The sequence below is a fragment of the Cynocephalus volans genome, chromosome X (genome assembly GCF_027409185.1).
Source record: "Cynocephalus volans isolate mCynVol1 chromosome X, mCynVol1.pri, whole genome shotgun sequence".
Taxonomy (NCBI): domain Eukaryota; kingdom Metazoa; phylum Chordata; class Mammalia; order Dermoptera; family Cynocephalidae; genus Cynocephalus; species Cynocephalus volans.
The window spans coordinates 68,314,280-68,331,215 of NC_084478.1; positions in this window are offsets into that span (position 1 = coordinate 68,314,280).

Sequence of the window (16,936 nt, forward strand, 5' to 3'; positions counted from 1 at the left end):
ATTCTGCTAGTGCTGGCCTGGGGACTGAGGCACCCTCCCCGCCTCCGTCGGAGTGACAGACCTCCCCCACCCCAACATCTGTCCCAAACCAATGAGATTCGTGTTCCGGGAGGCCTAAGCTCATGCTCTGCATTCAGGAGGACACAGGTAGAGGTGCCCCAGCCCCACCCTCTGCTTGCTCCATGTGGATCCATGCAGGTGTGGAAATTGCTCCTTGGGGGTCTGCTCTGTGCTCCCACCGCCAGGCCTCTACCGTAGGAGTGGCAATCACGCGGCCCCTGAGGCCTTCCTGGGGCCCGCTGCAGCAGTCAGGACAATCAGGCACTTTGTGTGTCTGAGCCATGGCAAGCCCTGGTTCAGAGGCGGTGTTTGCCCTGGTTCCTTCCAGGGCTGGGGCCTGCGGAAAGAAGCTAGGCTGGGCTTCAGAATCCCAGGGATGGAGTGACCAGCCCCTCTGGCGCTAGCTGTGTGAGGCCGCTCGGGTCACTCGACTTCTCTGGGCCTGGTTTCTCAACATGCAACATGGAGAGCACAGGAAGCGGGTCCTACCCAAAGCCACACACGCTGCTACGCTTCCAGGATGGCTGGGGAAACTGCTTTGGAGGCAGAAAATACTATGGTCCCATCTCAAATTGAACCTGGACTTTTTGCAAAATCCGTAGTGGATTTTTATATTCGTTTTCATATCAGCCTTCCCAAGACCCCTGTGTATGAATGGAAGCTATTGCTAGGACCACAGCTTCCACTCTCCTGTGACCAATATCAATTCTGCCTGGCTCTATGGCTTTCTTCAGCTGTTGTAAATCAACCTCCCCTGTCAGCTGCCTGTGTCTCTTTAGCCCTTCTTCTCTCTGTAACATGCCCTCTGTGGGAGATGACCAGACCCTACACATGAAAGCGTTGATAAACTGCTACATGCGAGCAACTCCAAAATCTACAACCCCAGTTTGAACTTCACTTCTGAGGTCCAAGTGCATACATTCACCCTCCTACATGACATCTCCACTGGGAGGTCCTAAGGGCTCCTCACCATGAGCCCGTCTAAAACCCGTCACTTGGCACACTCACCCCTCCCATACACTCACACATTCCCATCCCTCTTGTTTCCCCCCCATCTTCACAATCTCAGTAAGTGGCACCATCATCCACACAGCTACTCGCTCCAGAAACTGGAAGTTATCTACCCGCACTCCCCCTTTCTCATATACTGCATCCAGAAGGGAAAGCTCTGAAGCTCTCCAGAGCTGCCTGCCTCTCTGTTCAGCTCTCTCCCCTGCATCACTCCCAGCAAATTCTAGTCATATTGGCCTCTCTGAATTCTCAGCTCTGTCTCCTTCACTCAGGTTGTTCATCGGGCTCTGTTTGTGTTCGGTCTCCCTGTGCTGCAGCCTGTAAGCTCTATCTAGGCAAGAAGTTGGGGGAATTGGGCAATCGGAGGGCTCACCTGGTTAGGTTCCCTTCCCTCAGGGATCACTGTCCTGTGTGGCAGGAGGTGTCATGATGTAAAACCTTATCGTGCTTTTGGTTTATAGGTATTTAGGTGGAAGAGTAAATCTGGTTCCTGTTAATCCACCATGGCTGGAAGCATAAGTATCCATCAGATTTTTAAAAGTTTTTTCACTGAGCCGTGTGCTTTTAAGATATGTCCACGTTGCCATCCACAGATAATGCGTGGTGTGTATTTATGACATTTTACCTATTCATCTCCCTATGGGATGGACAAGCATTTTTCTCATCCATGGTAACAAAAAAGCCATTTAAAGTTTCTAAGCAGTGTTGATGTGATATTTGTTTTAATGATTTCTTTTTTTTTTTTTTAAAGAAAAACACAAAGGTTGTCTCTGGGAGAAACGTGGCAGGGGGGTGGTGGTAGAGGAGCAAGAACAGAAACAAACAAACGAACAAAAGCCACTTAGGAGGCTCTTTCTGTCATACTGGTGAGAAACAACAGTGACTTGTACAAAGCTACCTGGGAGATGGAGATGCTCCTTCCCCTTTCATTCCTTGAGGAGTTCTATCCTGCTTGGCCTTTTTGACTTCTGCTTTTTGCGTTCATATCGGAATGTCGTCAGTGCTCTTCTGACTGTTTAGGCACATGGTGATGAAAAATGTACGACTACCAGCAACCGTAAAGTCTGTTGACGGCGTGACGGTCATGGCCTCCTGAATCCCCGTAGTGCCTCCACACCCGTCTTTTCCCTCGGGGGCTCATGCACCAGCCTGAGATTACCAGGAAGCCCGTGTTTTGGTTCTTAAACTGGTCTCACAGTAAACAGGTTGTCCTCATTTAGACTTCATTTTATCTCTCAGTACATTGACCTTGACATTTAGACGGTCCAAATTGCAAACACATACCATGGCCAACTCACTGGCATCTGCTAGTCCTCAGTTGTCCCACTTATGGTTAGAATCGGCCACTTCAGGTCCTCTTCGACAAGCACTTTCAAGTTTCTAATTATTGCCTTACGTTGCCTGCAACGTTGTTTTATGTACCTCGCATTTTACAATTGCCTTGGAACTGACAGCAAATATCAGACTGCCCTTTGAGAAATGCCTTTCAGCTATTGCTAAGTTACATATTGAAAATGTTTTGCACAGTTCTTTTTGGCTTCTCACCGATCAGCATCCTTGCCCCCACCCCAAAGTATCTGACAATAAAAAGTATTTATCTGATGATAAATTTTTCCTTGACGACGATTTTCTGAACAAGCCTCACAAGTATGCTGGCTGATCAGCCTCTTGGTTAGGCCTGCATTAACTGTCCTCGGGCTGTTGGTTACCACTAGGAAACCAATGTTTATAGGCTGTCATCCCGCTCTTTTCCTCTGTCCTCCCCAAATAAATCCCACTGTGAGGCCACACACATGCTGCAATGCCCATTACTTAAAGTTCCCCACAGCGGGATCATTGTAAACTTCTGCCTACCTCATGTCTCAGGAAAGGGGGTGGTAGAACTTATGGCAAAACATCAGTATATTACCAAGGTTTCAATGCAAGAAGCACTTCTCCATTTCAGTTCATTCAAAATCAGAAATGTTGCTCATAATCCTCTCCCGGCTTCGGGTAAAATTTCAGGTCCATAGTGAATTATAACAAAACTTCCAGTTTGGGAAATATATAATTAAAATGCCAAAATAGGCCGTTTCCTCTGAGTCTCATTACTCTTACGCCACCTGCAAAAAACATCCTTGGGATCAAATGACCATCATTCCAGCATCTGTATGGCTCGTGATATTAAATTCTTTATTTCATTTTAGAGGTTTGATATAATGAACTCCCAATACCAGCAGCAGGGCAAATCCCACCTGGAATTCCTTGTTTTGTCCCTGAGAGGATTCGATCTCACCGCAGTGCCCCATGATGGGGAGCTCTCCATGGAATAGATGAAAGACTTGATATTTCCTTTTTTCCCTTCAAAAACAATGCATACATACGTCTATTACCTTCACAGTATGTGTCTCCCACACAGACACATGGGAGCAGCTTGCTTCAGAATGAGGAGTGGCTTCTTGTCCCTGTCACTTTCCCTGCAGTTTTATCACTGGTGAGAACTCAGCTACTAGCTTTTTGCCAAAAGCAATGACTGGAGTGGAGCCTTTGCTGCCTTAATCTTTAAAAACAGCTTTATTCTTCATGGCTAATGTAAAGAGCTGGAGGTGAGAGCAACAAAGGGGGAACCTCTTGAATTCAGTATTTTGATCACTGCAGAGTCATCAGGGAGAGGTGTTCCTTTGCTTTCTTCCTGCCCCTGGCTTTCTGCTTGTCACCTTGTAGTCTTACTCCTGTCTCTCTCCTCCAGCTCTTCCTCATTTCCCCTACCTCTTCCCTCTCTCTTTGCTGCTACCTAGCTCTCTCCCTCCCTCTCTTTCCTACATCTTCTCAGGCCTCCAACTGTTTTTTCACTCCATCCTTTCTCTTCCTATATTCCATACCTGGGTATCTTTCATCCCTTAGCTCTCCCTCACACATCCTTGTCTGTTTCTCTGCCACGGGGACATGAGGAGCCACACGTGTGGGAAGACCGTGAATATATATGTTTATCCACCAATCTCTCTTAACAGCTCATCCATCCGTTGCATTTGTTTTTTCAATTCATTCATTCGTTCATTCCTCCAACAAACATATTTGAGAGGCCCTCAAGATATGCAGTGGATAACAAAGCAGATGACGGTAACTTTCACCATGGGGCTTGCACTGGAGTAGGGTGACAGATGTTTCAGACAGGATCCCTCTAAGGAATATACAGTGTTATGATACATATTGATGAGCGCTATGGAGGAAGTTTCCAGGGCACTAAGAGAAGGTAAAAGGGCACGAATAACTTAAGTTGGGGATGAAGCGGTTTGTGGCCAGACAAAGCCTTCATCAAGAAGTGATATTTAATCTGAGACCTCAGAAATAAGCGTGAGGCGGACAGGTGAACAAGAGAGGAAAGAGGGTTACCAGTTCAGAGTTATTGAGAGCAGAACTATCAAGTCCCTACGGAAGTAACAAGCATGGCTCCTACCAGGGTCTAAGAGGTCAGCATAGTTCAAGCAAGGGGAGGGTGGGGACGCTTTGGGGCCAGAAGGTTCAGAATCATGTCACTGTTCTTATTCTTTCAGGCAAGGCCCCTCTCTTTTATTTATTTATTTATTTATTTAATCTTTTTAAGATAATATATTATCCATTCATGTGGGGTACAACGTTGACTTTCAATAGCTGTGTGCAACGTGTGACGGACAGATCAGGATAGTTAGCTCATTCATCGTCACAGTGCGCAGTCACGCTTTGTGCCCTTAACCAATCCCTCGTTAACCCCGCCCCCTCTCCGCCTCCGCTCCCCTTTTCCACCCCTAGTAACTATGGTTCTTTTCTCTCTTTCTAAAAGTTCAATGTGTTACTGTGATTGTTGTTTCTTTCTTTCTCTCTCTCTGTCTCCTTTAATTTTTTATTTGTTTATTTATGGGTTCAGCTCCCTGTTATGAGTGAGAACATGCGGTATTTCTCTTTCTGTACCTGGGTTGTTTCACTTGGGATAATTTTCCCCAGGGTCATCCATGTTGCTGCAAGTGGCAGGATTTCTTCTTTTGTATGGCTGAGTAGTAGTCTATTGTGTATATATACCACATTTTCCTTATCCAGTCATCCATTCGTGGACATTTAGGTTGGTTCCATCGCCTGGCCTCTGTAAATAGAGCTGTGATAAACATGGGAGTGCATGTATCCCTTCCACATGATGATTTACAATCCTTTGGATATATGCCCCGTAGTGGGATGGCTGGATCATATGGCAGTTCTATCTGTAGTTGTTTGAGGAACCTCCGTACTGTTTTCCATAATGGCTGTGCTAATTTACAGTCCTACCAACAGTGCAGAAGGGTTCCCCTTTCTCCACATCCTTGCCAGCATTTGTTATTTTATTATTTTTTTTTTTTTATAATAGCCAGTCTGACTGGGGTGAGGTTGATATCTCAAAGTGGTTTTGATTTGCATTTCTCTGATGGTTAGTGATGTAGAGCATTTCTTCATACACCATTGGCCATTTGTATGTCCTCCTTTGAGAAATGTCTATTCAGCTTCTTTGCCGATTTTTTAATTGGATTAATTGTTTTTTTGGTTTTTTTTGCTGTAAAGTTGTTTGAACTCCTTGTATATTCTGGATATTAATCCTTCGTCAGATGCATAGTTTGCAAATATTTTCTCCCCTTCTGTAGGTTGGTTGTCTTTTCACTTTGTTGATCGTTTCCTTTGCTGCACAGAAGCTTTTTATTTTGATGTAATCCCATTTGTTTATTTTTTCTTTTGTTGTCTGGGCTTTTGGGGTCTTGTTCATAAAGTCTTTGCCCAGTCCTACATCCTGGAGTGTGTCCCCTATGTTTTCTTCTACAAGTTTTAAAGTTTCAGGCCTTATATTTAAGTCTTTAATCCATTTTAAGTTGATTTTGGTATATGGTGAGAGGTACGAGTCCAGTTTCATTCTTCTACATGCAGATACCCAGTTTTCCCGCACCATTTATTGAAGAGGCAGTCTTTCCCCCAATGTGTATTCTTTGTGTCCTTATCTGCCCTTATCGAAGATCAGTTGACTGTAAATATGTGGGTTGATTTCTGGCTTCTCTATTCTGTTCCATTGGTCTGTGCGTTTGTTTTTATGCCAGTACCATGCTGTTTTTGTTACTGTAGATTTGTAATACAGTTTGAAGTCAGGACCTGTAACCTTTGGCTTTATATTTTTTGGTCAGGATTGCTTTGGCTCTTCGGGGTCTTTTGTTGTTCCATATTAATATTAGTTAGGATTGCTTTTCCTATTTCTGTGAAGAATGTCATTGGCATTTTGATGGGGGTCACATTGAATCTGTAGACTGCTTTGGGCAGTATGGACATTTTAACTATGCTAATTCTTCCAATCCATGAACAAGGAATGTCTTTCCATATATTGGTGTCCTCTTTAATTTCTTTCAGTAGTGATTTGTAGTTCTCATTATAGAGACCTTTCACCTCCTTGGTTAGATTTATTCCTAGGTATTTTATATTTTTGGTGACTATTGTAAATGGGCTTGCTTTCTTGATCTCTTTTTATTCTAGTTTGCTGTTGGAATATAAAAAAGCTACTGATTTTCGCATATTGATTTTGTATCCTGCAACCTTACTGAATTCGTTTATCAGCTCTAAGAGTTTTTTGATAGAGTCTCTTGGGTTTTCTGTATATAGAATCATGTCATCTGCAAACAGGGACAATTAGATTTCATCCTTTCCTGTTTGGATGTCCTTTATTTCTTTCTCTTGTCTAAGTGCTCTCTGGGTGGTACTTCCAGTACTTTGTTAAATAGGAGTGGTGAGAGTGGTCATCCTGGTCTTGCTCCTGTTCTTAAGGGAAAAGCTGAAAGCTCTCAGTATCATTCAGGATGCTATTGATTGGTTTGTCATATATGGCTTTTATTGTGTTGAGATAGTTTCCTTTTGTACTTAATTTGCTGAGAGTCTGTATCATGAAAGGATGATAAATTTTGTCAAGTGCTTTTTCTGCATCTATTGAGATAATCATATGGTTTTTGTCCTTGATTTTGTTGATGTGGTGTGTCACATTTATTGACTTGCATATGTTGAACCATCCTTGCATTCCTGGGATGAATCCCACTTGATCATGGTGTATAATCTTTTTGATGTGTTGCTGTATTCTGTTTGCTAGTATTTTGTTGAGGATATTTGTGTGTCTATGTTCATCAAAGATATTGGCCTGTAGTTTTCCTCCTTTGTTGTAACTTTGTCTCGTTTGGGTATCAAGGTGATGCTGGCTTCATGGATTGAGTTTGGGAAAATGGTTTCTGTTTAAATTTTTTGGAACAGTGTGGAAAGAATTGGTATTAATTCCTCTTTAAAGGTTTGGTGGAGTTCAGCAGTAAAGCCATCCAGTCCTGGGCTTTTCTTTGTTGGAAGATTTCTGATTACTGCTTCAGTCTCATTGCTCGTTATTGGTCTGTTCAGTTTTTTCTTTGTCTTCCTGGTTCAGTCTTGGTAGTTTGTATGTATCCAGAAATTTATCCATTTCCTTTGGGTTTTCAGATTTGTTGGCATATAGTTGTTCATAGTAATCTCTAATGATTCTTTGCATTTGTGTGGTATCAGTTGTGATAACTCCTTTTCCATTTCTGATTTTTGTTATTTGGGTCTTCTCTCTTCTTTTTTTAGTTAGTCTGACTAGTGTTTTGTTCATTTTGTTTATCTTCTCAAAAGACCAACTGTTTGTTTCATTGGTTTTTTTTGTATCATATTTTTGGTCTCTATTTCATTTAGTTCTGTTCTGATTTTAATTATTTCTTTCCATTTACTAACTTTAGAATTGGATTGTCCTTGTTTTTCAAGCTCTTTGAGGTGTAATGTTAGGTTGTTTATTTGAAGTCTTTCTATTCTCTTGATGTAAGCAAGAGAATTGCAATAAACTTTCCTTTTAGTACTGCTTTTGCAGTATCCCATAGGTTGTGGTGTGATGTGTTTTTACCATCATTAGTTTTAAGAAATTTTTTCATTTCTTCTTTGGCTTCTTCTTTAACCCATATGTCACTCAGGAGTATATTGTTTAATTTCCAAGTATTTGCATGATTTCCAAAGCTTTGTTTGTTATTGATTTCTAGTTTTAATCCATTGTGGTATGAGAAGGTGCATGGAATGACTTCAATTTTTTAAAATTTGTTGATACTTGATTTGTGACCTAATATGTGACCTATCTTGGAGAATGTTCCATGTGCTGATGAGAAGAATGTATATTCTCTAGTTGTTGATGAAATGTTCTACATATATATATATATATATGCATATACGTGTGTGTATGTGTGTGTGTGTGTGTGTGTGTGTATACATACATACAGAGAGAGAGAGAGAGAGAGAGAGAGAGAGAAAACAAACAAGTCCATTTGGTCTAAAGTGTAGTTTAAATCCTGTGTTTCCCTGTTGGTTTATTGCCTAGATGATCTGTCCACTGCTGAGAGGGTGGTGTTCAGGTCCCCAACTATTACTGTATCAAGGTCTATCTCTCTCTTTAGGTGCAATAATGTTCACTTTACAAGTCTGGGTGCACTGATGTTGGGAGCATATATATATTGTTATGTCTTCTTGGTGGGTAGATCCCTTTATCATTATATAATGGTCTTCTTTGTCTCTTTTTAAAGTTTTTGGTGTAAAGTCTGTTTTATCTGACATAATAATAGCTACTCCTGCTCGTTTTTGGCTTCCATTTGCATGGTATATCTTTTTCTATCCTTTCACTATTAGTTAGTGAGAGTCTTTACAGGTGACGTGAGTTTCTTGTATGCAGCATATAGTTGGGTCTAGTTTTATAATCCAGCCAGCTACTTGATGTCTTTTGAGTGGAGAGTTCAATCCATTAACATTTAGCATTGCTACTGAAAGTTATTGTCTAACTCCTGTCATTTAATTGCCTTTTTATGGTTGTTTTGAGTATCTTTTGTTCCTTTCTTTCCCTGTTGTTCTTTGACTTCAAAGTTTGTTGGTTTTCTGAGGTGGCACGGTATATAGTTTTTTCTTCTTTCTCACTTGCCCATGTGTTCTATCAGTGGGATTTATTCTTCCTAGTGTATTCATGGTTGTTGTTGTTGTTGTTGTTATTATTATTATTATTGTTATTGTAATTACTGGATTCCAAGTGTAGAACTCCCTTGAGAGTTTCTTGTATGGTTGGTCATCTGGCACTGAATTCCCATAGTTTTTGTTTTTCTGGGAAATACACTATATCTTTTGCACATCTGAAGGGTAGTCTTGCTGGCATACTATTCTTGACTGGCAGTTTTTTTTCTTTTAGTACTTTAAATATATCATCTCATTCTCTTCTGGCTTGCAGGGGTTCTGCTGAGAAGTCTGTTGTTAGTCTGATGGGGACTTGGTGTTTCTCTCTTGCTTTTTTTAGGATTCTCTCTTTATCTTTGACTTTTGCCAGTTTAACTACAATGTTTCTCAGAGAGGACCTTTTACAATTGAATCTGTTTACGGATCTTTGAGCTTCTTGAATCTGGAAATCCATCTCTCTAGCAATACCAGGGAAGTTTTCTGCTGTCATCTCATTGAATAGGTTTTCAATGATTTTTTCTTTTTCTTCCCCTTCTGGAATCCATGATTCAGATGTTTGTATGCTGGGGGCTGTCCGATAGCTCTCGAAGATTTTCTTCATTTTTCAAATTCCTTTTGCTTTTTTCTTTTTTGTCTGCTTGGGTTATTTCAAAAACACTACCTTCAAGGTCAGGAATTATTTCTTCTGCTTACTCTTGCCTGCTGCTAAAGCTCTTGAACGTAGTTTTTATTTCATTGACTAAGTCTTTAAGTTCTAAGAGTTCTGCCACATCCTTTTTTATGGCATTAATCTCTTTGCAGATTTCCTCCTTCATATCTTGGATTGTTTTTCTCATTTCATTGTGTTGTCTATGTGTCTCTTCTTGTATCTCACTGAGTTTCCTTAAGATTGTTGCTCGGAATTCTTTTTCAGACATTTCAAGGTTTTCTTGTAGGTTAGGATCTTGTATTTGAGAGTTACTGCATTCCTTTGGGGGTGTCATAGTTTCTAGTTTTTCTCACATTTCTAGTATCCCTACGTTGATGTTTGGTTATCTGGTGGAGCAGTTGCTTCTCCAATTACTCAAGTGTCTTTTGAGGAGAGAGTCTCTCCTGAAGATTTGTTTTATGCTGCCTGTTGGGTGCAATGTTTCAGGTTTGATTCCAGGTAGACTCTATAGTCCAGGGAGTTTCAGGAATGCTCAGGTGTTCTGGGAAGAGTCAGCCAACTGGGGGGTACTGACAAGTGTGGTGTGACTGAAGGGGACAGGGGCCATGTGGAGTGAGGCTCCTGGTACTGTGGCCTAGCAGCGCTGGGCTCCCATAGTGGGAGCTGTGAGGGGCAGAGTTCTGGAGGCTGTGGCCTGGTGGTGCAAGCTTCCAGTCACTTAACCACATGGGGAGGGACTACAGAGGGTGCAGCTGGGCAGCGGCCATATGGGGCAGTGCTCTCGTGGCAGCTGCCTGGTGGCCTACAGCTTCCAGGAGGGAAAACATGCAGGGCGGGGCTCCAGAGGCTGTTGCCCAGTGGCTTGAGGCTCTTGTGGTGGGGGGAGGTGGAGGCTTCTGGGGCTGCTGTTCATCAGTTCAAGCCTCCTGGGTCAGGAGCTGCAAGGGGCTGGTCTCCTGGGGCTGGTGCCGAGCCAGTATATACCTCCTTTGGGTATACACCAGTAGTGGGATGGCCAGATCATGTGGTAGTTCTATGTGTAGTTGTTTGAGAAGCCTCCATATCATTTCCCATAGTGGCTGTACAAATTTACATTCCCACCAGCAATGTGCAAGAGTTCCCCATTCTCTGCATCCTCACTGGCATTTGTGGTTGTCTGTCTTTTTGATAATAGCCATTCTAACTGAGGTGAGATGATAGCTCATTGTGGTTTTGATTTGCATTTCTCTGATGATTAGTGATGTTTAATATATTTTCATATACCAGTTAGCCATGTGCATGTCTTCTTTTGGAAAATGTCTATTTAGGTTGTTTGCCCATTTTTTAATTGGATTACTTTTTTTTACTATTGAGTTGTTTGAGTTCTTTGTATATTCTGGATATTGATCCCTTGTCAGACGCATAGTTTGCAAATATTATCTCCCGTTCTGCACGTTGTCTCTTCACTATGTTGACTGTTTCCTTGGCTGTGCAGGAGCTTTTTAGTTTGGTATAATCCCATTTATTTATTTTTGCTTTTGTTGCCTGTGCTTTAGAAGTCTTACCCCTAAAACCTTTGCCCAGTCCTTTGTTCTGAAGCATTTCCACTGTGTTTTTTTGTTCTAGAAGTTTTATAGTTTCAGGTCTTACATTTAAGTCTTTCATACATTTTGAGCTGATTTCAGCATATGGTGAGAGATAGGGGTGTAGTTTCATTCTTCTACATATGGATCTCCAGTTTTCCCAGCACAATTTATTGAAGAGACTGCCCTTTCCCCAATGTATGTTCTTGACTCCTTTGTTGAAAATCAGTTGGCTGTAGGTATGTGGATTTATTTCTGGATTCTCTATTCTGTTCCATTGGTCTTCGAGCCTGTTTTTGTGCCAGTACTGTGCTGTTTTGATTACTATAGTGTTGTACTGTATTTTGAAGTCAGGGAGTGTGATGCCTCCCACTTTGTTCTTTTTGCTCAGGATTCCTTCGTCTATTCAGGATCTTTTGTTTTATATAAATTTTTAAACTTTTTCTAGCTCTGTGAAGTTGTCATTGGTCATTTGGTGAGAATTGCATTGGATCTGTAGATCACTTTGAGTAGTATGGTCAGTTTGGCAATATTGGTTCATCCAATCCATGAGTATGGGATGTATTTCCATTTCTTTGTGTCTTCCTTAATTTCTTTAATCAGTGTTTTATAGTTTTCCCTGTAGAGGTCTTTCATCTCCTTTGTTAAATGTATTCCTACGTATTTTTGTTGTTGCTGTTGCTATTATAAATGGGATTGCTTTATTGATTTCTCTTTCTGCTAGTTCATTGTTGGTGTATAGAAATACTACTGATTTCCATATTTTGATTTTATATCTTGCAACTTTAGTGAATTTGTTTATCAGGTCTAGGAGCTTTTGGTAGAGTTTTTAGATTTCTCTCTATATAAAATCATGTCACCTGCAAACAGAGACAATTTGACTTCTCACTTTTAAATTTGGATGCCCTTTATTTCTTTTCCTTGCCAAATTACTCTGGCTAGGACTTCCAGGACTATGTTGAATAAAAGTGGTGAGAGTACCGAGCTGCTGCAGGAAGCACCCAGGGCTCCCAAGCCAGGGCTCTGGGGGGGTGGGGGCAAGGGCCTCGGCCATGCCCCCCCAAAACCCACAACCAGCCCAGGAATGACCACCGAGCTATCACCGGAAGTGCCCCAGGCTCCCGAGTTGTGGTGGGGGGGCCAAGGGCCTCAGCCACACTCCCCTGACATCTGCAACCAGCCCAGTGAGGACCACCAAGCCACCACTGGAAGGCCCCGGTCTCCCAAGCCAGGGAAGTGGGGGGGCTGAGGGCTTCAGCCACACCCCCCCCGACATCTGCATCCAGCCCAGCAATGACCATGCCAATGCTGGAAGCCCCCTGGTCTCCCCTGCAGGAATGAGGGGGGTGCTGCAGGCCTCAACCATGCCCCCCTTCTTCCTCCTTCTCCCACCCTATTTCCTTCCCCCTTCCCCTCCCTCCTTCCCCCCAACTGCTCCACAGCAGTATCTTAGGGTGTAAAAAATATATATTGATAAATAAATAAACAGCAAAAATTAAATAAATAAATAAATAAAAGAAAGAAAAAAATAAGAAATAAAAGTGGTGAGAGTGGCCATCCTGGTCTTAGTCCAGTTCCTAGAGAAAACACGTTCACCTTTTCCCTCTTCAGTTTAATGTTAGCAGTGGGTTTGTCATGTATAGCCTTTACTGTATTAAGATAATATCCTTCTGTACCTCATTTAAGAGTTTTATCATAAAGCAATGTCGAATTTTATCAAATGCTTTTTCTGCATCTATCCAGATGATCATACGATTTTCGTCTTTCATTCTGCTGATGTGATATATCACGGTTATTGATTTGTGTATGTTGAACCATCCCTGCGTCCCAGAGATAAATCCCACATGATCATGGTGTATCATTTTTTCAATGTCCTGTTGGATTTGGTTTGTTAGTATTTTACTGAGGATTTTTACATCTGTGTTCATCAGGGATATTGGCCTGTAGTTTTCTTTTTTTGTCGTGCCCTTGCCTGGTTTTGGTATCAGAGTAATGCTGGCCTTGTAGTACGAGTTTAGAAGAGTTCCGTCTTCTTCAATTTTTTGAAATAGTTTATGAAGTATTGGCATTAGTTCTTCTTTAATTGTTTGGTAGAATTCAGCAGTAAAGCCATCTGGTCCTGCGCTTTTCTTCGTTGGAAGACTTTTTATTACTGATTCAATCTCATTCCATGTTATTGGTCTATTCAGGTTTTCTATTTCTTCTTGGTTCAGTTTTGGTAGGTCATATGTGTCCATAAATTTACCCATTTCCTGCAGGTTGTCAAATTTATTGGCATATAGTTGTTCATAATCATCTCTAATGATCCTTTGTATTTTGGTGGTATCAGTTGTAATGTCTGATTTTGCATTTTTGATTTTATTTATTTGGGTCTTTTTTCTTCTTGGTTAGTCTGGCTAATGGTTTGTTGATTTTGTTTATCTTTTCAAAAACCCAACTTTTTGTTTGATCTTTTGTATTATAGTTTTAGTCTCCATTTAATTCTGCTTTGATTTTTATTATTTCTTTCTTCTACTTATTTTGGGTTTGGTTTGTTCTTGTTTTTATAGTTCCTTGAGGTGCATTATTAGGTGGTTTATTTGAACTATTTCTATTTTTTTTTTTAATCTAAGTGTTTATTGCTATAAACTTTCCTCTCAATACTGCTTTGGCTGTATCCCATAGGTTTTGGTATGCTGTGTTTCTGTCTTCATTTGTTTCAAGGAATTTTTTGATTTCCTTCTTAATCTCTCCTTTGACCCATTGGTCATTCAGGAGCATGTTGTTTAATTTCCATATATTTGTGTATTTTGAAAGTTCCTCTTGTTATTGATTTCTAGTTTCATTCTACCATGGCCAAAAAATGCTTGATATGATTTTGTTTTTGTTGAATTTGTTGAGATTGGTTTTGTGGCCTACCATATGGTCAACCTGGAGAATGTTCCGTGTGCTGTTGAATAAAATGTATATTTTGAAGCCATTGGGTAAAATGACCTGTAAATATCTGTTAAGTAAGGCCATCTGGTCTATAGTGGCTTTTGTTCGTTTGTTTGTTTCTGTTCTTGCTCCTCTACCACCACCCCCCTGCCACGTTTCTCCCAGAGACAACCTTTGTGTTTTTCTTTAAAAAAAAAAAGAAATCATTAAAACAAATATCACATCAACACTGCTTAGAAACTTTAAATGGCTTTTTTGTTACCATGGATGAGAAAAATGCTTGTCCATCCCATAGGGAGATGAATAGGTAAAATGTCATAAATACACACCACGCATTATCTGTGGATGGCAACGTGGACATATCTTAAAAGCACACGGCTCAGTGAAAAAACTTTTAAAAATCTGATGGATACTTATGCTTCCAGCCATGATGGATTAACAGGAACCAGATTTACTCTTCCACCTAAATACCTATAAACCAAAAGCACGATAAGGTTTTACATCATGACACCTCCTGCCACACAGGACAGTGATCCCTGAGGGAAGGGAACCTAACCAGGTGAGCCCTCCGATTGCCCAATTCCCCCAACTTCTTGCCTAGATAGAGCTTACAGGCTGCAGCACAGGGAGACCGAACACAAACAGAGCCCGATGAACAACCTGAGTGAAGGAGACAGAGCTGAGAATTCAGAGAGGCCAATATGACTAGAATTTGCTGGGAGTGATGCAGGGGAGAGAGCTGAACAGAGAGGCAGGCAGCTCTGGAGAGCTTCAGAGCTTTCCCTTCTGGATGCAGTATATGAGAAAGGGGGAGTGCGGGTAGATAACTTCCAGTTTCTGGAGCGAGTAGCTGTGTGGATGATGGTGCCACTTACTGAGATTGTGAAGATGGGGGGGAAACAAGAGGGATGGGAATGTGTGAGTGTATGGGAGGGGTGAGTGTGCCAAGTGACGGGTTTTAGACGGGCTCATGGTGAGGAGCCCTTAGGACCTCCCAGTGGAGATGTCATGTAGGAGGGTGAATGTATGCACTTGGACCTCAGAAGTGAAGTTCAAACTGGGGTTGTAGATTTTGGAGTTGCTCGCATGTAGCAGTTTATCAACGCTTTCATGTGTAGGGTCTGGTCATCTCCCACAGAGGGCATGTTACAGAGAGAAGAAGGGCTAAAGAGACACAGGCAGCTGACAGGGGAGGTTGATTTACAACAGCTGAAGAAAGCCATAGAGCCAGGCAGAATTGATATTGGTCACAGGAGAGTGGAAGCTGTGGTCCTAGCAATAGCTTCCATTCATACACAGGGGTCTTGGGAAGGCTGATATGAAAACGAATATAAAAATCCACTACGGATTTTGCAAAAAGTCCAGGTTCAATTTGAGATGGGACCATAGTATTTTCTGCCTCCAAAGCAGTTTCCCCAGCCATCCTGGAAGCGTAGCAGCGTGTGTGGCTTTGGGTAGGACCCGCTTCCTGTGCTCTCCATGTTGCATGTTGAGAAACCAGGCCCAGAGAAGTCGAGTGACCCGAGCGGCCTCACACAGCTAGCGCCAGAGGGGCTGGTCACTCCATCCCTGGGATTCTGAAGCCCAGCCTAGCTTCTTTCCGCAGGCCCCAGCCCTGGAAGGAACCAGGGCAAACACCGCCTCTGAACCAGGGCTTGCCATGGCTCAGACACACAAAGTGCCTGATTGTCCTGACTGCTGCAGCGGGCCCCAGGAAGGCCTCAGGGGCCGCGTGATTGCCACTCCTACGGTAGAGGCCTGGCGGTGGGAGCACAGAGCAGACCCCCAAGGAGCAATTTCCACACCTGCATGGATCCACATGGAGCAAGCAGAGGGTGGGGCTGGGGCACCTCTACCTGTGTCCTCCTGAATGCAGAGCATGAGCTTAGGCCTCCCGGAACACGAATCTCATTGGTTTGGGACAGATGTTGGGGTGGGGGAGGTCTGTCACTCCGACGGAGGCGGGGAGGGTGCCTCAGTCCCCAGGCCAGCACTAGCAGAATGTGGGCTTTCGGAGGCGGGAAGGTCCAGGCCCAAATTTTGCATTTTCTGTTTACTGGCTCTGTGGCGTTGTCTAGTTCGTGCACGGTGTCTGTGCCTCAGCTTCCTCATCTGTAAAATGGGCATGCTGACATCTACCTCCCAGAGCTGCTGTGAGAAGAAGACAAGCCCCAGCACAGATCCCGCTGTGACAGAAGGAGCTGCATACCTTTATGCAGCTGAGGATGCAGATGTTCCCAGTGTGCCCGAGGGCCGGCCATAGAGATGGATAGCGGAGGGGAACACAAAGGGAACTGCCACCCTCTGACCATTTCCTGGTCCTGCAGGCAGGTTGGGGAGTTCCACTTGTTGCAGTTAGAGACCCAGCTAGAGACCTCTTTCACTGTGACCTAAGGGGTCATGCTGGGGAAGTGGGGCATAGCGTATCCCAGACCAGGCTGGAGGAGCTTGGGTGAAAGGGCAGGGCTGGACTGAGAAGCACTGTGCAAGTGGGGGGATTGAAGGAAGATGATTGGGTGGGTCGAGCCGCACTGCAGGATATGAATGTGCGCGCCTGCGGTCGGCGGCGAAAGAGGGGTGAGGGGAATCTGGCGGGAAGAACGCCCACCCACCCACCCGCGGAATCGCATGCGCACTGGGGACCTGGAGGAAAGGGCTTTTGTTGGGAAAGTGGGCGGCTGGAGGGGCCCGCGCATGCGCAGGCTACCCAGCCGCTGGGGGTGCGCGGAGAAAAGGGGCGGGGTGG